At 41.6% G+C, this 20,239-nt stretch overlaps 1 protein-coding gene across 4 annotated transcripts in view; it reads right to left on the bottom strand.

Annotated features, from left to right (window-relative positions):
* GRB10 (growth factor receptor bound protein 10) overlaps positions 1–20,239 on the bottom strand; it is a 145,531-nt gene that overhangs the window by 113,141 nt on the left and 12,151 nt on the right. For 2 of the 4 annotated variants that reach the window (XM_065629876.1, XM_065629873.1), the window contains exon 2: positions 16,049–16,204. The exons of the other annotated variants lie outside the window; for them this stretch is intronic. The gene's annotated coding sequence lies outside the window, so the exon portion shown is untranslated. The remainder of the gene's footprint in view (positions 1–16,048; positions 16,205–20,239) is intronic. 4 annotated transcript variants of the gene reach the window in all.

Consider the following 20,239-nt stretch of genomic DNA (forward strand, 5'->3'; position numbering starts at 1 on the left):
CGTGCTGAAAACTAATACTTGGGCAACTTTGCTTCAACAAGTTCTTGTGCTGCCAAAACACCTTCCCAAACATTCCAGAATGCCACCAGTGTCCAACTGCAAAAGATTAAGTGACATGGTCATTGAGATTCTGACAGCCTAATGAGGTTAGCAGCAGGTAATATTTATTAGGAATACTTGCAGATTTCAAAATTTCTTCCCACTTCCCTTGCATGAGCTGGTATGTGCACACACATTGTGTTACACAAACATACCCAAAAGGCATTTGCAAGTCTATGATACAGAGCAAGTTCCTAACTAGAGTAATACTTTGAACATCTTCAAAAACAAAGCATTGTTCTAGTTAAAATTTCAAGTGAGTGTTGCACACTAAAATGAAAAGCACTCTTCAAAATATAAACCATCAATCAAAAGCACTTCAGTTACGTCCAAACACTCCCACGATTCCATACTAAAAAATCTGGTCTTATAAAAAAAAAAAAAAAAGGGAATATAATTCTCTTTGCCATTCTTAATTGCAAAGCTGTTAGTCTAAATATTACACCTTGTAAAGGAAGCCATTTGCCATTGTAATTTTGCCAGAAAGTGAAGAATCCTGGCAACAGCAATTCAGGCTTTTGAAAGCCAAAACAGATACATACTGCAGAAGAAGCACAGAAGAGCTGATGCCATCCCACTTCAAGTCTTGCAAAATAAAATTGAATAAAATACATGCAGTTCAGCATATTCTGGTTTCCTGAAGCTGCCTAAAATTCTAAAAAGGCTCCTCAAGACTCAGAGCCTTTGAATTCATGCTCACCTCCTGACAGGGCAGCTTCACTGACAGCAAGGATAAAAAGTCCTGGGAGAAAAATAGTTATTTTGCAACTAGCCCATTTAAATAAGGATTTTCCCCACTGTCCCTGAAGGAAGTATTCCAGTTTAAAAAACAAACCTATAATGAACTTTGGAAATATTTATGAAACTCTGCAGTTCCACCGTCTCCCTTGATCACTGAAAATCCTCTTCTGCCTCTTAATAGCTAAATCCATAGGCTTTGAAGCAGGAACTTTTACAACTAAACAGACTGTGCCCAAGTCTAAACAAAATGGTAATTAGAGAGAAACTGAAATAAAGAGCTATGTAGCACACAGTACACAATCCCATCAGCAAGCCATATGCAAAGGTAGGGCAGGTCCATAGATGCATGACTGGGACAAGAGATGCATAGTAAGGCAGCCCAAGGACAACTTCTGCTAAAAATGGTCTCTAATTTTGTATATACACTTCCTCACTACATTATTTGCTTCCAGAGAACAAAAAAAAAAAAATACTGCCTCTATCCTCTGTGACATCATTTTCTTGCCTTTTTTTTCTTCCCACAATCCAATCACATTTCTCATTACACAGAACCCAAAGTTTTATAATTTTGGGAAGCAGTCTAAATAATTATTTCCTTCTGTTATTTTAGGCTTTCATTATCCAACCTGAAGACTTGGAGTGAAGTTATACAACAGTTAAGATGATTTAATAGCTTGTTACTGCCAAGAACAGGACAGACATCCCACTCTCTTCATCAGCCCTTGCTTTGCTTTCTTCCTCCACTTCCTCCCAGCAACTGCAAGGCACTCTTTTCTTCTCCCCCTTTGTGCCATGTATGGTCCTTAAATGAGTTAATTAGCACATGCTGAACTCATTGTTTTGCTGGGTTAGTTGTCTGCTAAGGAAGCAAGCGCAATAAACCTAGACCTGACAAGCAGCTCAGCTGGCACAATGTGAATGGCAGGACAGCATGAGCTGGGGAAGGGAACAGGATCACCTCTTTCCAGCAGCAAACTACTACAACTATTACACTGGCTGAGCCAACCTGTGAACTTTCATTTTCTTTGTTTACTGCCATTAGGAGCTGGCAAACCTTTCCTACTGCATGTCCATGAGAATTACTGCTTTCCAGGCATCTCACAGAAGAAAAACATTTGGGTAAGTCTCCAAACAAAATATAAAGTTGCATTTTCTAGATGACACTTACTTCCCCCCTTGTGGTACTGACTCAACTCAAGTCTGCTTTTGTTGCATACTTAACAAAACATTGCTTTTTGCATCTGAAACACTAGTAAGCCTTTATGCTTTCAACCTGCCACTGGCGTGAATGGTCCTTCCCCCTGCACAGGGGTGAGATTTGAAAGCCAATCCCCAATCCAGAGACTAAACTACACACGAGACATTCTTCTACTTAACTCCTATATGAACACAGCAAGTTCATCAGCCTTTGTACAATGCACTTTTGTTGAGGAAAGATCGTTACAGATTCTGGGTGAAACCACAGCTTAATCTACATGCCTATCAATAAGCATTGCAGTGGCAAGATTTACCCAGCTCGCTCAACTGCCCTTTACTAAGGTGGGAAGATGGTAGGATGCTCCCCACAGTTGTAACTTCTACAGCCTCCTGACAGCAAAAGTTCAGAGAGCAAGTAGTTGAAACGTATATACACAACAGAGGGACTCAGAGTAGCTACCTCCAGCATCTACACTCTATTCCCAGCTTCTGTTCCCTCATTTCTTTGCAACACTCCCTTATTGTGGAAGAGAATCTTCCAGAGCATGCAGAAGCCCTTCCTCCCCTTCTGACTGATGCAAAAGACAAAGATATATATGAAAAAAGAAACAAAGAACAAAAGGCAATATTTTATCACATGACCAACTGATCTGTTTTCCAAGCATTTTAAAGTCTGTTTCATCCAAATGATTCATTCATCAATCACTGCAGTTATTCAAAGTCTATTTTCCTTTGCTTGGATGCTTTTCACAAGGAAGTTTCCTTCTCGGTAAGATTTATGGAGGGGGCTCAGTAAAACTTCTCACTGAACCTACCAGGTTTTTTAACATAGTACTGGTTACAGAGCTGACCACAAGACTGACCTTAGAACTAAATGCACACTCATACACAGAAAGCTATATAGGCAGATATCTATAAATAACATCCACATTCCTCCTTAGGTCTCTCCTGCCCTGCAAAGTTTTCAAGTGGGTTAAAATACTTTTCTTGGATTAAAAAAAAAAAAAAAAAAAAAAATCATTGTAGAGCGAGAACATTAGACAAGTTTTTCATTGTGATGATTTACAGGGTTTAATACCAATAGTTAACACAGTAAGTGTACATGTGCCACTTGCTGTTCTTAGTACAAGACTTTTTTTTTTTTTAAGAGTTATTAACTAGGATTATCAAAAGCTTTTATTTAGACAGCAAGGTTCATGGTTTTTAAGCAAATCAATTGACATAAGCTTTTACAGTTATCTATAATTTATGTTAGTGAATAAGCACTAGTTTATTTACATTGTCTAATACCATATAAGTATTTGAAGCTGGAAGGCAAGTTTAGACATTTCAAGTCAAACAGCAAGCTACTCACTAAGATGGTATCTTTTTGAGATACCATAAGAGGTAGACTTAAGTACACAGGTTATTCTCAACATACCTCTTGTTCACACAGAACACTCAAAAGCAAGCTTTTCTGCTTAACCTCTGAAAAAAACACATGCTGTGAGCAGAGGCGTATTCCTCAATACCAACAGTACGTTAATTCACCCTTTAAGGAATTTTGCAGTGACGTGTTCCCAGATACGGTTTATTCTAAACAATTCAACTGTTCAAGCAATTAAGACAAACACACCACAAATCAGCTGAAATGCAGCAAAGAGTAAGTAACAGTAGTAAGTAGTAAAAATAAACAAGCAAACCCATTTTACCTCTCATGCACAGGCAGGCAGGACTTAGCGTAGTATAGCTGGTAAGAGATAACCAATTAAAGCCATGAGTAACTCAACCACGTAAGCAGGCCCTGGACTGTATCAACCCCAAGCAAGCAGATGGCAGCCAACTCTGCTTCTAGCTGCAAAAAGTGTTGCAAGTCCAACAAGTACTGTGCTGTTCTCAAGAATCACACAGAAAATCTCATTTATTCAAGAGGGATATACCAAAGAAGTGCAAGGGCAAAAGATAACCCAAAGGAACCTAAAGCAATACATACACCTTTGATTGACCAGAACACAAAAACTGTGCGAGGCCAGCCTGGAGTACACAATTTGGAGCTGCACTCATTCACTCCTGTGCAGTGAAGCACCAGCAGTGCCGGAGTACACTCAGATGCAAAAAACTACTTGCAATTTTAAGATCCTGATGTCATAGACACCTCATGCGTATTTTCATACTGCCTTACTAACCAATCACAACAATCTCTTCTTAGAGCAAAGAGACCATTCTGTAATCTCAGATGCATTTGCTGGTGTTATGCAACACGCCAGCTCCAAATCCACGGGTGGCTTACGGTCAGCAGCAGGCAATCCACGCTGCAGCAGCGCCCGACTGACACAACCAAAATGTTACTGGTGCTCTATGCTTGAATACAGGATGGGAATTTCTAAAAAAAATAAATAAAAATAAATAGGAGACAGGAAATGCAAAAGTCTTTCTTACACCCTTATGCTTTTCAGCCCTTGAAAAGCAGTTTCAAGCTGACATCTCGAAAGCAACTGTGTTGACCTACTTGCAAATATACCACCCTGGGACAAACAGGGCATAGCTTTTCCTACTAAGTGTAAACAAAACAGAAAATAAACTTACAGAACAGGTTAATATTTTGTAGAATGGTTAATGTGTTAATGTTCAACGGAAAGCTGAAGTCTGGCCAACTGATCACATGTTTCATGTGCATTAGCGAACATTTATTTATTGCTATTAACTTGCACCTGCAGAGACAGGAAGAAAGAGAATATTCCTTCCTTTGATCCTGAAGGTCACAAGGTGACTGAAATCCCAGCTTAATGAAGACTCTGGTGAGTTTGCAAGTGTCACAGCTTCCATCAGCCCTTTCAAAACGCAGCGTTGGAAAGCACAGTAAAGAAGACTGAAGTAATACCACCCAGGCTTCATAGACTATGTCAACTTAATTAGAATGGTATTTTGGCAGCACCCAAAGATTACATATCGAAGGCTGGGTAGCAGGCCAAATACTTGACTTGACTATAATATTTTGCCAAGCCACCTAAGAGCTACTTCCCTGTTTTTTCAGGGTGCCATAAAGGAAATATGTTGTTTCAGGCATTATAAGACTTAGAAGAGGCATGAAACAGTGAATGTCACCAGCACTGAAGGTTAACTAGATATGCGTTAAACGAGAAACATCCCTAGGTAACCTTCAGATTACAGAGCCACTGAAGGGGAACGTTTGTTCTCAAAGGGTGTAGGCTCCAGATGTAGCCAAGGTTGCTTGCCTACCTACTGATGTATTTTAACCCACAAAATGCCTGTTCTCCAAGCCTGGAACCCACACACGGGTGCCATCTGCATTCTCCCACCCTCGAGGTTGTCCAACTGGTACTGGCAGTGGTAGAAAGGAGGGAGAAGACAGTATATAAGCATCCTCACACACATCATCGTTTTACAGACCTGCAGTACATTGCCCACAGAAACAAAGCAACACCCAGGCTACACACAGAGCTGCCCATTACCCTGTTATAGGACATAAAGAAAGTCACACGCCCCGTGTGGTGGCATGTATATAAGGCACAGGGGAAAAGCACATCCCTGCACTGTCACACAAGTCAGTGAGGAGAAACAGGCACTCCGCACATGCAGTTAAGCTCACCCCATGGCAGCTACCTAAAAAAGGTCAGAGCTGGGGTCTGGACTAGATGATCTCAGGAGGCCCCTTCCAACCTACTTGATGCAGCAAAGCGCACCACTGGAGCACCTGCTTCTCTCTTCTGACTACAAAAGGAATTTCGAAAACTGGCTCAGATGTAGACATCCAGGAGCCAGAGGCACAAAATCAGCCTGAGGAATCCCTCCCCAGTCTAGAGCACCATAACCTGAAACTCTCAGCACCTCTGGACAAAACTGACAATTATGCCAGACCAGTCCCGCGGTATCTCCGGACTCTCAGTCTCTGTACTGCAAAGTCAATCCTGACAAAGCTTCAGCTTCTCCCAGCAACATTTAATTTCACTGTGTGCGTGTACATATACATATATTATACACACGCACTTGTATACATATATGAACTCAATAAGCAGATGAAGAGCTTCCTTAGCAGCAGTGCAGAAAGCAAAAGAGAACTCCTTCAGCCAACATGGCAGAACTCAGCATTGTAAATGCTCCACCTCACAAAAAAAAAAAAAAAATTGAGAGAGAGAGCACACGCGCACAAGCTCAGTTCTCTTTCCTGAACTTCCTTTGCTGTTTGAGGCAGAGATTTTGTTCATACTTTACTCTTCCAAAAAGTTCTCCTCTTCCCAAAATACACTGCAGTGTAATAAAAGATTTGTGAAAAAAAAGCAGCAGATAAGCTCTTGCAAAAGCCTCTCTGAATATCGGAAATTTCAAATTTCCAATTGCTACTGTTAATTGATGAAATAAAGATTCAAAAGTTTCTTTTTTGTTCCTTTTTATTTTGATCTATAAAAGCGTTCACTCATCATTCATACAATCAATTTGACAGATGCACCAGAAAAGTCTTGATTTTCATTTCAGCCTCACTAATTAGTAGTAGTATTTTATTAAAACCCAGTTCCGCATGAAGAGATGGCTTCACACAACTGCCTGCTTTACATAAATACTTACCAAAGGCTTTCATGCTACTTTCTGCATTTCTGTCATCTTCACCTGAGATCTGTAAGCATCAGAGCCTTAGCAATCCCTAGTTTGTAGTATTTCCCACCCCGCTTCAAATGGGCAGCAGTACCACAGAATTTGCCACCAACACCTGATACTCTTTATGGCATTGTTTGTCTTGGGCAAATTACACCATGACTTGGGAACTATCAGATTTGTTTTCTGCACCATTTTTGCCTACACATCTTTTCTAGTCCAATCAGCTCATAAGTCAACAGCCTAAAATAAGCAGCAGAGTTTTCATGAGGACTGTCTCATTTAACTAAATGAGAACCTCTTCATTATACAAAACCAAAAAGCTTCCCTCCGAAACACAAGACAGAAGCAGAAGTTTGCTGAAGCTGGATGCCTCTCCAGAGCCAGGTTTGAGAAGGCTGCTCTGTAGGAAAGAAGTACTCTTCTCTCCGCGTCAGAGGAAGACAGCCGTGCTTCCCAAAGAAGTTCCCACCTGTAAACCTTCCCAGTGTTGTCCCCTGAACCACACGCATATCCCTGTACTCCACTCTTGCTGAAGTGCAACAATACATTGCCCAATACAGCAGCACTCTGGTCAGACTCAGTGGGACTACTCAGAATGGTCAAGCAAGCAGCAGGAATAACATGGATATAATTTTTCCCATGACAGCAGTAGCAGCACTGGCCAGAAAACTAGAAATCACTACCAATAGATGAAGAAAGAGAAATACTGAGCAAACCAAGGAACACCACACTTGAATTTCTCCCATGGTCCGGGGGATAGAAAGGCATGTCTGTTTTCTACCAGACTTTGATGACAGATCCCTAACAGTCTTCTGATACAGATCTCTGCCTAGCAGGTTAAGCCTTTTAAGGTTCAATGCTTCATGAGGTAGATACATTTTAAACAGGAAGGGAAAAAAAAAAAAAAAAAAAGGACCCTGGAAAGGGCAGAATCACTCCACCTTTGCACCAAGTCAGAACACAAACCATTTCCTCTCTAAAGACAACGTGTGCCAAGGAGGACTAGGCTCCAGCTACCAGCACTTGAACAGCACTGAAGTTTTCATTCTCCGGAAGGAAGGTACCACACGTTTGCAGATCAAATGATCAGCAAAGTTAAGAAATCGCCCTGTATAGTCAGACAAAATTAAGTAAATATGTAATTCCAACTTACTGGAAACCTTCTCCCTGGTATCCAGTGACAGGATGTGTGGAAATGGTTCAAAGCTGCGTCAGTGGAGGTTCACACTAGATATTCAGAAGTATTTCCTTTACCAAGAGGGTGGTCAAACTCTGGAACAGGCTTCCTAAAGAAGTAGTTGATGCCCCAAGTCTGTCTGTTTAAGAGACTTTTGGACAATGCCCTTAATAACATGCTTTAACCTTTGGTCAGCCCCTAAGTGGTCAGGCAGTTGGACCAGATGATCATTGTAGGTTCCTTCCAACTGAAATATTCTATTCCATTCACAGCAGAACATTCCTTTATCCCAAAATGTCTTTATCTGAATGAATGCTCCAAAAGTGGAGTTCAGAACATTCTCTTCAATTTGTAATTTTTTCCTGACAGATATATATATATATTTTAGCAAAAGGTCCACATGCATTGTAAGTCAGGTATTTCCAGTGCTGCCTCAATGCCTATGTCTAGAAATGTCCCTCTTAGAACACAGCCAGGTGCTCTCACACCATCAAATTTAAGGAGCTTATGGAAAAAAAACAGTCAGCCGAGAGACAGTCAATTACCCAACAACCCTATTCTGTCTCAAAGCAAGAGTAAAACCAGAGTCAACAGCAGTTTAGGAAAATCAGCTTCATTTGACATTGAAATGGCCTGGGAAGTTTAGGGGGTCAACTGTCATGCTTGAGGCAAGAGACCGACTACATCCCACGGCCACTTTAGGAGCTGCCTGACCACCACTGCCATGGCAAGGTTCACAGCGCCCCAAATTTTATACAAGATTCCTGCTTCTCATCCTGCAACCTCAGTTTCAGCACGTAGCTCTTGGGCAAACCACTACTTGCACTGACCGCTGGTCATTCGCGTTGGTCGGCGAGGGACTGGTTAACTATGAATTTCAGAAGCCCGCAATTACAAAACAGATATGAGCAAGTACTCTGCTGGCAATTAGAGCTCCAGCTTTATTTTATTTATTCTAGCATAAGAGCAGATGTTGCAGTTATTTGAAGGTTTTCACAATCTTAATTGTTGACCTTAATTGTTGTTAATCTTTCCCATGAAGTGGAGACAGACAGACGCCACTCGTGTTTTGTGAAGAGGATAGTGTCCTGCGGGGTATGAGTAATAAAAGACAGTATTGTCTGCCTTCTCCCTCCTGTGTGAAATACAAGGGTATTGGGATTGGTCAGGAGCATGGAAGAAAAGGAATGAATTAATGACTCAGCTGTTTTATTTATTTTCTTGGAGGATACATCTGCTACAGGATTGCCCTGTGACACTGAGATTTCTTTCCCCTCCCTGGGAGCGGGTGAAGGTTCCAAGTGCCAGCTAAGGAAGCGCCGTATTTAGACTTGATGACGCCTGAAACAGCTGATACACAAAGCGCCCTGTCCACCTCATTGAGCATCGCTCAGGCTGTAGTATTAAGACGCGAAGTGTTGAGTTTCACAGGGCAATATTAGATTTCATAAACAAGTTCTCAGACCAGGCAAGAAAGCAGCATTTCATGACGTGCTTGGAACACGGCAAAAGACACACAAGGTCTTTTCCTTTGCTAGTGGGAGTCTTGCCTGAGACTCCTTGCTCAGGCGGGGAAATTTTGTATTCATCTTTTTGCTGCAAAGCCTGGAGATGAGGTTTTCTAACCAAGAAGTACATTCCTCCGACTTTGTTCTGCCAAGTGTACTGGAAGATGTTAACTTGGTGTCCCAGTAACTTGAGAACAGGCAACGCAGAGGAGGGACACTGAAGTTCAGAAATGAAACACAGGATGTACTGATGCTGCAACAGGCACTCCCTATAACCTAAGGCAAAAGACCCAGAAGTCAGGATAGTGAAGATCAGTTTCATGTTTAAGGTTACCCTGAAACATTTCCCAGAGTGAAAATGGACATCAGTCTGAACCCAAAGACCGGACTGGAATGGCATCTGCTATCAATTCTAATCCAAAATACAGTTAATCAAGTCTTTCCTTCCTCTTACCCCAGAATTCACCTTAGCTGCCAACACCTTGAAGGTTTCTTGACAGGAAGAAAACATGAGGGCTATTTTTGGTTTAGTTCCTTAAGAGAAGTTATATTTGTTCATTAAAAAAAAAAAAAAAAAAAAAAACACGAACAAAAAAAAAACCCACAACCCACACAAACAAAAAAACAATGTCAATCTCCAAAAGTTCACCAGGCACCATATATATTTATATATTTTTTATATATAAACACACTAAGCAACTGCTGATAGATGACATTTTAAGAGCAGCATAAAGAGACTGTAGTAAGCTGCTAGAATGGAAAGAATTCAGCCAAGATGTCTGAAGGGAAACATCAAACTGCCAAGCTGTTAATTGCCACATATACTCTGTCACACCTGAATTGATTTGGACATAGCATGAAAGATGGTAAGTCAGATCAGTTTTCAGAAGCAAGTGCAAGGTAAATTCAGGGAACTGAAAAAAATCAGGAAGTGACTTATTTGCCAAAAGAACTAGTTAAAACTAGATAGACACAGACAATAAATAGGATGGCACGAGGAAGAGTCGGTACAGCTTTTGCAGAAGTTATGACTCAAACCTACCCAAGGCTTATGATACTGTATGGAAGACGACATATTTGGACATTATCCTTAACTAGGGACTCCTAAAAGAACCTGAGCTGCTGTACTTTGGAGGAGTGGTTCCTCCCCTTAACACCTAATTGAAGGATAAGAATTAAAGGCAGGAAAACACAGTGGGATTTTTTCCCCATACAGAGAGTCTCAAGAGTGACTGTAGTGACCGTTCTTTTCAATATATCCATAAGCTCTCTGAAACATGACAAAGAGTAAGACGACACAAAGTTTGCAGGCAGTATGATCAGTCATTGGAGCTGGAGCTTCATGCATAACATAGTGAAATGATCCCATGATCACAAGCAAACGGGCAACCAAAAGGGCAGCACTGATTTTCACAAACCAATGTGCCAACGTGCAAAAAGAAAAATAACCCTGCCTGTCTGTACGGCTGTACTAAGTGTCAAGAATCTTAAGTATTCCTTGGAAGTATCCTCTTAGAGGAGGAAAAAAAAAAAAGGCAGACGATGCTTCACAAGGAAATACAGTATTAAGAATTAAAGAACTGCTGCAAGCAAAGCAGAATCATGACAAGTCATTAAACCCAGAGCACACCCACTTCTTGAAAACTGTAGGCTGTTATGACACTAAAAGGGTAAAATAGAATTAGAAGGTATATAGAGAAGAGGAATTCCTGAAGCAGAAACTAACAGACGTGGATCTTTCAGCATGGAGAAAAAGAGACACAGCTGAGGGAGGGGAGGACAGGCATCTAGTCAGTTATGGAGGACACGCATAAAGTGCCCAGAGAATGACTAAGGCCTCACAAAAGGAAAGGGTAGGCAAGAGATCTGCTGAAGTGGATGGGAAACGTGAAAGTCATTTCCATGGGGGGACTGGACCTATCAATGTGTTAAAATAATCATTTAGCTTAAGCAACCGAGAAAGCTTGTCAAGGAATAGCAACTATAGTAACGGAGATGCGCGCTCCAGAGCACTGCAGCACAGCTGGACATGAAGCAGCAGGGTCCAAAAGCAGAGGGAAACTCTTTGTAGACCTTCTACCTAAGCAACCGCTACCGATGGTACAGAGACACACAAAACTGTTCTTGATTAACCCACTGTCTGGCGCACTACAGCTAGGCTCATCAAGAGGAACAGCCAAAACCATGCTCACCCTTAAGCAGATTATAGCCCCTTGCCACCCTAAAAGAGCCCTGTACTAACTCAATTTTCAAACAGAGAAACCCAAAAAGGATTTTGAGGTCATCCAGCAGGCAGAGGTACCAGCAGAAAGCAGGTTTCTGAGCCATGAGCTCTGCATTCAAGACACTGCCATTCCCAGCAGCCAGCCCCAGGTCCCTCTGCTCCAGGTCACATCCCCCACTGGCGACAGCAGGACAGAGAGCTACTTGCCCCTCGGCTAGGCTCATTAAAATAGCCTTTTGCCGCAAATTATATTTGCCATTCAAATTAAAAATCATTAACTACTTTAAAAAAAATTATATTCCTGGCTGTGAATTGTGGGTGCTAGATATTAACCTAATGGGGATGGTGAAGGAGAGCTGGAGGGACAGCCACATCACAGAGGTCCGGAAGCGCAACTTCAGCATCACCACATCGCATCTTCCAGAAAACACTGCATCAATTTAACAGATTTGCACCTTGAACAATTTGGCACAGACCTAAAAGCTACAGTTGCTAGGCATCCTCCATGTAACATTTACTTTTAACAGCAAGTCCCGCAGGCTGCTGCACTATGCAGATGGTAAAATACATGTAGCTTGCAAGCTGACAAGCACATGCCTAAATGCTGGCTCCCTACAACACAAAACATGAACCACTTCACCAGGGTGCTTCTCCCACTATTTCCATGGGAATTTGATATGTCCAGGATGCAATACGTTTCAGCATTGAATAAAAAGGTGCCATTTTCATAATAAGCACCTAGGAGGTATCTTCCTTTGCGTTTCAGACCAGGACAAGAGCAAATAAAAATTTAAGATTTTAAAGAACATGAAGCTTCCTGCACAAATCGCAAAAATCACAACGTAAGCCCAACATCATACTGGAAGCTGTTAAGAGACCACAGCTGAGCAAGGCCTTGAACACCTCTTATCAGCTTCTTATTTTGAATAAAACAAAAAGATATTTTCAAAATAGCATGAGTGTCACAACACCAAAAAGATTTTGGCTTTTTCATGTTCTCAAAATAGCATGCTAGAAAGCAGACTACAAAAATAGAAATTTTAGGTGCACTGAGCTTTCATCTCAAGCATCAGCACAAGCCTATCCAATCCAGCATTTCCATGAGGCTCCGTAAAGCATTCCCTCATCCACAAACCTGTCCTGATGAGCGGCAAAGAAGTGGGACCAAATGCAGCTGATCCCTCAAAAGCCCTTCAAGACCAGAAGATTCAGACGCTGGAGCATGCTCATTCCTTCCCCACCGCCCCAGATGCCTTGTGCATGGAGAAATTCAGATCCCCCTAATTCACTTCCCTGAAATCCACGCAATCTAATAGAAGGTGGCAGCAAGCAGCAGCATCAAAAATAAAACCATCAGAGAGAAACTCCTGATGGGTAAAGTCATGCTTTTTTTCTGATGCTTAAACTTGCAAGTTATTTTCACTGTACTTACTGACATAGGAAAGCGAGCAGTAGGCAAACCAGGGGAAAAGTGACCATCTTCAAACCAACCCCTCTGCTCCCTGGCTGTCCAGATTCACCCTCACTGCCCTTTCACAAGGCAGGGAGGAGTTTGCTCACTGAGATGTGGAGGGCACCACGCAGCAACTCTTGCCTCCCCTTCCCTGCCTTCTAGGAATTTCCTAAGTGACGACTGGAGGATTAGGAGCTCTACATAATGCTATTAAACACTGCAATATCAAAATCTGAACTAAAGCACACAAAGTCTGCCTTAAGAGGACAATTTTTTTTTTTTTTTTTAAAAAAAACCTGGAAAAGCATGTAAGGAACACAGTGAGAAAGCAGTGTCAAAACTGGCAACTTTGCAAGCAAAACAGTCAGGTTTACTTGCACACTGCAGCCTGCCTGCTACTTCAGATTACTGACTGCAGAGCAAGAAGTTATTCTCTCCCTAATTGGGTCCCAGTCTAAAATAGTCCCGTTATTTTTAGTATAGTACTTAAGTATCTGAACTGTGCCCTGTACTGCCAAAGCTGGCATGCATCCCTGGCCATACCAGGAATTACGATATTAAACAAGAACACACATGCCACATATCCAGGCTGACTTTTGTTCTTCTGCGTTGTCTTTAGTGGGTGACTTTAAAGACTTTAAACACTAACAGCTGGCCAAAAATGGCACAGGCTTATACATTTATTCTGCATTTAAAGCCTCTCTACGAGCTACTGTGCGACAGGAGAAAACGCAGCAAGGAAAGAGCAAGGGTTGCAGTACTACCAATTAGTTACAGAGACAGTCAGTTTGCTCTTAGCAGGGTAGGGCATGGATAGAAGATAACGATGACATTATTTCACCTCCGTTTTGCTTGTTATGAGTCTGTACCGGTTCTGGGGCACTGGAAGAGAGAAGACATCCAAAATGCATCCTGTTACTCATCCCTCTTCTATCCCCTTCCACACTGCACATACACTATAGATAAATTTAAACTAGTCAAGAAACAAAAGGCCTGTGTTAAATATGTTTACACACACACAGAAGGAGGATTATGTAAGCTCTGTCTAACAAACAATATGCTGCTTCTGTAGAAGAAATGAGAGATGATCAAAGAAAGACTTTTGCATGTTTCCAAGTCAGTCTTCCCACCTTCCATCAAAGGGGTGACAACCGTCCTGCAGCATGCTAATTCTGGAGCACGGAGAGCAGAACAAAATCTGAAATAGCCACAGGCTGCTCCAACAATGTCTACCTGCCTCCATGAGCTCTCTGCCGCTTACCTTGCGCCTTCATCATAAGCTCATTTTTGTTAGACCCGGAAAAACAAGTTCCCTTGAGGAATTTACTCTGCCCTTTTATCAAGTACTTTGCAGAAAGGATGTCGACTCTACGACAGAGCTTTCAAGGCAAGATCCTAACCTGAAAGACAGCTGCAAGCCAACAAAAATTTGTTACCACTAGACCATCTGTTCTTGAAAATGTATGTGCCTTTTCAGAAGAGTTCTTACTTTGTGAACAGTATTAGCATTGTTCACTGTCTCTGCTCTCTGAACATTCCCTTATCCAACATGTTTCTAGACCTGGTGGTGAAACAGGACCAAACCTCCAGTTTATCATATGATAATCTAGCCATTTTGGGTTCATCAGTGTATTTCAATACTTTCTATTTTAAGCTATTTTAGCTTCAGACAGCAGCAGAAGCACCATATATAAAACCTGACATGGCTTCTGAATTATATCTGAGCTGATCATCTAAATTATGTTCTCAAACCCAAGTCTGACAGAACCAGCTGCGGTGAAGAATCAACCTTTTGGCATTTGCCCACTGTGTTTCAACGGGTTGATTCTGGATGAAAGAACTTGCCTTTGCATTTGAAGAGAGCTTTCTCTGCCACTGACTGTTCTCTCTCATCTCCAGTTTTTAACTGGCTTCCAGTTAATCCTCAGACCAAACATGTTTAAGTTTTGCTGTTGCCCATATATGACCAAAAGCAAGCAACAGTTAGTTCTTCTCCCCTTGCTAGCTGAAGAGGTCAAGCAAAGTCCATTCATCTGCACTCCACTAAAAGCAATAGCCTGAAGACAATTATTGCAATACTAAAATAAAGTGAAGGTGAAGCAAGAGGCATAAAAATTTTAAAAAATTATTCTATAATTCCACAGCAATAAAATAATCATTAAGGGAAAGCTCAGTCCACTCATCACTTTCTGAAGAAAGCTACAGGTAACAAAGCCAAAACAAAACAAAAAGGAAAATAGAAAGCACAGATCAGACACTACTTAGATGAATCAGCTTTCTCTCAGATTAGTTGGATTTCATGACATTTGGTCGTGAACATGTTGAGCAGTTCGGGTTTTTCTTCATGCTCCAAACCATTAGCAGTGATTTTTGAGAGTTCATAGAGGATTGACCAGTTCATAGAGGCTGGAGAATGGCAAACAGTGATATCCTAAAGAAATGGGGGGGAAAAGGAGTGGAAAGAACCTGAAGAGTGATAGTTGTTGCTTATTTGCATATGGATTGCCATTAAACCCACGTGCTAGCACCAAGAAGAAAATAAGAGATCTAATTCAACAAAAACTGGTTGTTCATGGATAAACCAGGTCAAACCAACTCAACTTCCTACTATGGCAGAATAAGAAAAATATATTTTAGGAACAGCAAAGCAGTAGACACTGCATCTTGACAGCAGCAAAAGCATGTCAAAAGATTCAAACTGCATTCTAAAGAAAATTTAAGAAAACTTTGTCATTCCGCAGTCATCTTATGGCAGATTTGAAAGGGACTGGATAACTGCATTTACCAGTTGCTTGGAACTGAAAAAAAATGAAAGATTGACAAAATAGCCTGACACACTGAACAACCTCTGCAGAGATCTGTCCTGGTCCCACATTATCTAGATCATCGGTATTAGAATAATGAAGGAGATAATGACACTTATTAAACTTGAGGAAGCTGCTAAAGTAAAGCTGCCACCTTGCTGGAAGACCAAATTCAAAGCAACTTTTCGAAACTGGAAAATTCTTGGTTGAGAAAGAGGCAAATGCCACACAGGAAAAAACAGAGGAACATACGTGAAAATTGTGAAGCGATGGTTCTGTTCTACTTGTGGCTGATAAAGCTTCCAGCACGATGTTGTATCCACTCTTCAGCAAATTTCAGAAAAGATCAGCTGGAAAGAATCCAACCAAAAGCAACAGGATCGTCACAGAATTAGAAAAATACGACATCTGGGAGGAAAAAAAGAAAAAACAGAATGAACTGGAGCTCAGCCAAAATAAGAGAAAGTAAGGGTCATGATGATATCTTTCAACTATATGAAACCCTGCTGCAAATAGAAGAGAGAAGAGTGTTCTCCATGCCCACGATTTTCAGAAGCAGCAGCAGAAAGGTTTAAAGAGCAACAAAAAAGATTTAGAGAAACATTACTGGGTGGAGTGGCAGGAAGGGCGTGGTGTGAGGGCACTGGGGAAAGAGAAAAGAAAAACACCAAGTCAAAATTGCTAAAAGGAAAAAAAACCAATGAGTCAACAGACAGACTGTCTGGGGAGTACACAGAGTTTCCCCATCACTGTCACCAAATTGCCGTCAAAAAACACAACTATACTCCAGCTTTTCATTGACTAGCTGACCTCTCTGAAGTCTCCTCTCCAGATCTAAGTGTGCTCCTATAAAGACATTACCCAAAGTGAGAATACCAATGAGCTGCATGCTAGCTGTAACCTTCACAGCCGAAATGCCTTTAAAAAGAACAACACACATGCAACCACCCAACCAAAAAACAACCCACTGCAAACTTTACATGTTAAAATACCTTTTAAAAAAGTCTAACCCCATGCACTTGCCTCTGTTGACAGAAGGATCCAACTACATCCTAATGCTACAAACAAAGCAGAACCTGACAGAGAGGTACGTGGCCAACACCCTGTGGAGAGCAGCACTGGGAATTTTGCTCTCAAGTCTCACGCTGGAGGACAAATAGCAGAAGCACCACTTTGACTCTAGGATCTTGAATATTTTTATATGCTTAACCACAATCTATGAGCTGTAGATCAAAATATTAAGATTTCACTGGCTGTCAGGTTTTTGAAGGGTACGAGAAGGGCACAAATTTCTTCTTCCAGATGGGTGTAGAAGAGAATCATCTACACGTGGTTACCTCAGCACAATTGACCGAAGTCACTGTGGCAAGGTGCAACTCCATCATTCTGCAGCTTGACATTAACACTTACTCAGTAGCAAGCACCTCTGGAGGTTTGTGGGAAAAAAAATATATATTAAAAAAAAAACCAAAAACACACACCCTACCACACCAAACCTCAATCCATTTTTTTTTTTTTTTTTAGCTCTTGGATTGTGAACATTGAGCTGTACCCACCAGCATATTCCAAACTGCATTTGCATTTGTTCTCACTATGTAAAACCTCTGGGAGTATTTACAGGAAACAAACTCTCATTAGCCGTAACTGCACGCGTTATCATCTTATTCAGCCAGTCTGTTCTCTCCGGTTCCCCTCCCCACACACCACAGTCTGGCCTCTACCATTTGCATCAATGGAAGTAGCTGGGGACAGGCATTTCACAAATCTCCCACATCCACTACTCCTGGGTACAAGACTTATTTTAGCCTTTAACCACGCAACTGGAAGATATTTAAGCATGCCACAGAGGCTTAAGGGAGGCTTAGGAATTGCATTTGCTTTATATTGTACACTGTCAAAGAGACAGCTATTTGCCATCTTTTCTTGAGTAACCCAGAGTAAGATACTGATGCCGAGATAAACATCTGTAAGTCTAGTTCATACAGTTTTCCTTAAATCTGATTAGATCTATCCCCCTCCCACCTTGTTTTAAGAAGTAGGAAATATATTTAAGTATCACAGCAACAGCGAGGAGGATCTAAGAGTTAAGATCAGGTTTCTACACACGGGAGGGGCCCGCTGTGGATTTATGGGATTAGCACCAGTGCCCTTCTCTCACTATCAGGAACCACTGTCTGCTCCCCACTTTGCATCTTTACAGCTGCAGATACTGAGATCTTGGAGTACAAGGCTGACAGCCAGCAGAGGCAAAGCACTAGTCACTTCTAAAGACTGTCAGGGCTGGAAAATTATAAAGAAGGGAAAACACAAAACAAAACAGAAGTGTAGACGTTTTAAATCAAGATAGTTGAGCGGGCATTGCCATTTCATGGAGATCAGATGTGCCACCATTTGCATTCAGAGCTGTAGCGGTTTTGCGCTTGTGCCTCACCATGTGGTAAACCCTGGAATCCCCAGCTGTCCAAATGGCCACCAGACCACAGGACATGGCAAATAAACATCTACTCAAAAGTGACACTTGTGGTTTAGCCCAGGACTGAAGTCAGGCCAAGTTTTCGATGTGAATTAGCTACCTGTATCACAAGTGTGATGTTTGCCATGCATTGTGATATAAATACTCTGTTCTCTCCTGATTTTTTTCTTCTTCCTGACACTTCCTCCACATTTGAAGAGGCAGTCATCATCCCCGAGAGTTTAATTTCCAGGAGCTGGGACACAGTAGTGAACACAGAGCAATACAGCCATCACATGGGCAAAAAAACCATCGCCCAGAAACAGCAGGCTCTTCCCACACAGATGCTCGACAGCAGTTCCAAGGAAGTGTAAGCATTACTCCAAAAAGATAATCAGTAATTTTCAGAGCCATGATCTAGCTATGCTGTGAGCTAAGACACTCCCCCACCCAACACATCTTCACCTGAGGCAGGGGGAGCTGCCTTCTTTTGCCTTTTCTCTCCATCACACCAGAAACACCTACACGACTATGGACACCAATTTGACTCCTCTCACATTGCTGAAAAGTGAGTACATTGAAGGAGAAAAAAAGTCAATTAAGAAGTTGAGAGTTGTGTCAATATTGGCCTTCTTTGTGCCTTCTCTTCTAGGCTTTCACCACATCTCCCAAACTCTCTCTTTTAAAGCAGCTCTCCCTCTCCCCTTCCCTTCCACTGCTACAAAACACATATATGAGCAGAGACGTCACTTAGATTAGAAACCATTCGAGGCTGTTTTTGAAGATCTGTTTGACATTCTTTCTTTTACAGTAAGTATCACAAAAACAAAAAAAGAAAACCACACACAACCATTTTTAGTTGGTGTTCATTTACATCCAAAATCCAGGGCAATTTTAAACTTAGTTAAATTTTAGGTCTTTAGTTTGTATTCAGTTTTTCTTCCCTAACAATAGGATGACTTAGTCCTTTCTTACAGGATGCAGAAGGGCAGGGAGACTTCGCAGGGCTCCCTGGTGGCAGTTGACATTGTAATTCAAAGCTTTATTGGTTACATCAGTTTTAGGATATAGGTGCTTTGGGCTACTCTGTTTTGATTTATACAAATCCTGTTATTTCTTCATTAAGCAGACATATCTTTAGGGAGATTACAGCCATGCTGCAAAATCATCTTCATTGATTAAAAAAAAAAATTCCAATCCAGGCTGGACTAAGGCCATGAGGTTGTAAACAGACTCTTCTAAGGCAGAAAGTCACTAAGATTCATTTAAGCTACCTAGAGTATTTGGCTAATTTTAAACTGCTAATGGATTTCAGATGCAGCATCTCCAGTGAAAGTCACTTTTGAAACAACCCTTTCAGCCCACTGATTTTCTAGGAGACCTCACTCAATATGGCTAGAGCGCCAGGTAGCACGAGTTACCCCATTACAGCAGCACTTTTAAAAGGATCCCAGAAGGCGGTAGGAAGACACAACCCGAAGCTCTTTCCTCCAAGCCCCTCAGCTCCACACATGGCCGCAACGCTGAAAAGCTTCCACAGTGTCACCGTGCCAAACATCCCCAAGCCCAGTTTGGAACTACAGCTCCCATGGCACGCTCTGACAAGAACCAGCCCTGCGCACATCACGTTGCTGAAAGGCTTCGTTGTAAGGTCCCAGGGACACCAACAAAGTGTTTAATGTGTGTGAGATGCAGCATGGAAACCCTGGGTGTTTTTAAGAGCCTGCAGAGGAGATATGTTCCACTCAGGCATCATAAAGGGGCTGTATAATACAGTAAATATGTTCAGAGTACATACTCTGCTCACTAAACCAGTAAGTTTCAACTGGAACCATGCTGATGATGCCCTAATCCTGACCTGCGGAAGGATGTTTGTCACCCTGACTACGAGAAGCAACACATTCTTCCTTTCACCTTTTCCCTCATCTTCCCACACCATGTAAATAGTCAGATTTATCTACAGATGAATTGTAAGGCCTATACCAAACTCC

This window comes from Caloenas nicobarica, chromosome 2 (assembly GCF_036013445.1).
Source record: "Caloenas nicobarica isolate bCalNic1 chromosome 2, bCalNic1.hap1, whole genome shotgun sequence".
NCBI classification, from domain to species: Eukaryota; Metazoa; Chordata; class Aves; order Columbiformes; family Columbidae; genus Caloenas; species Caloenas nicobarica.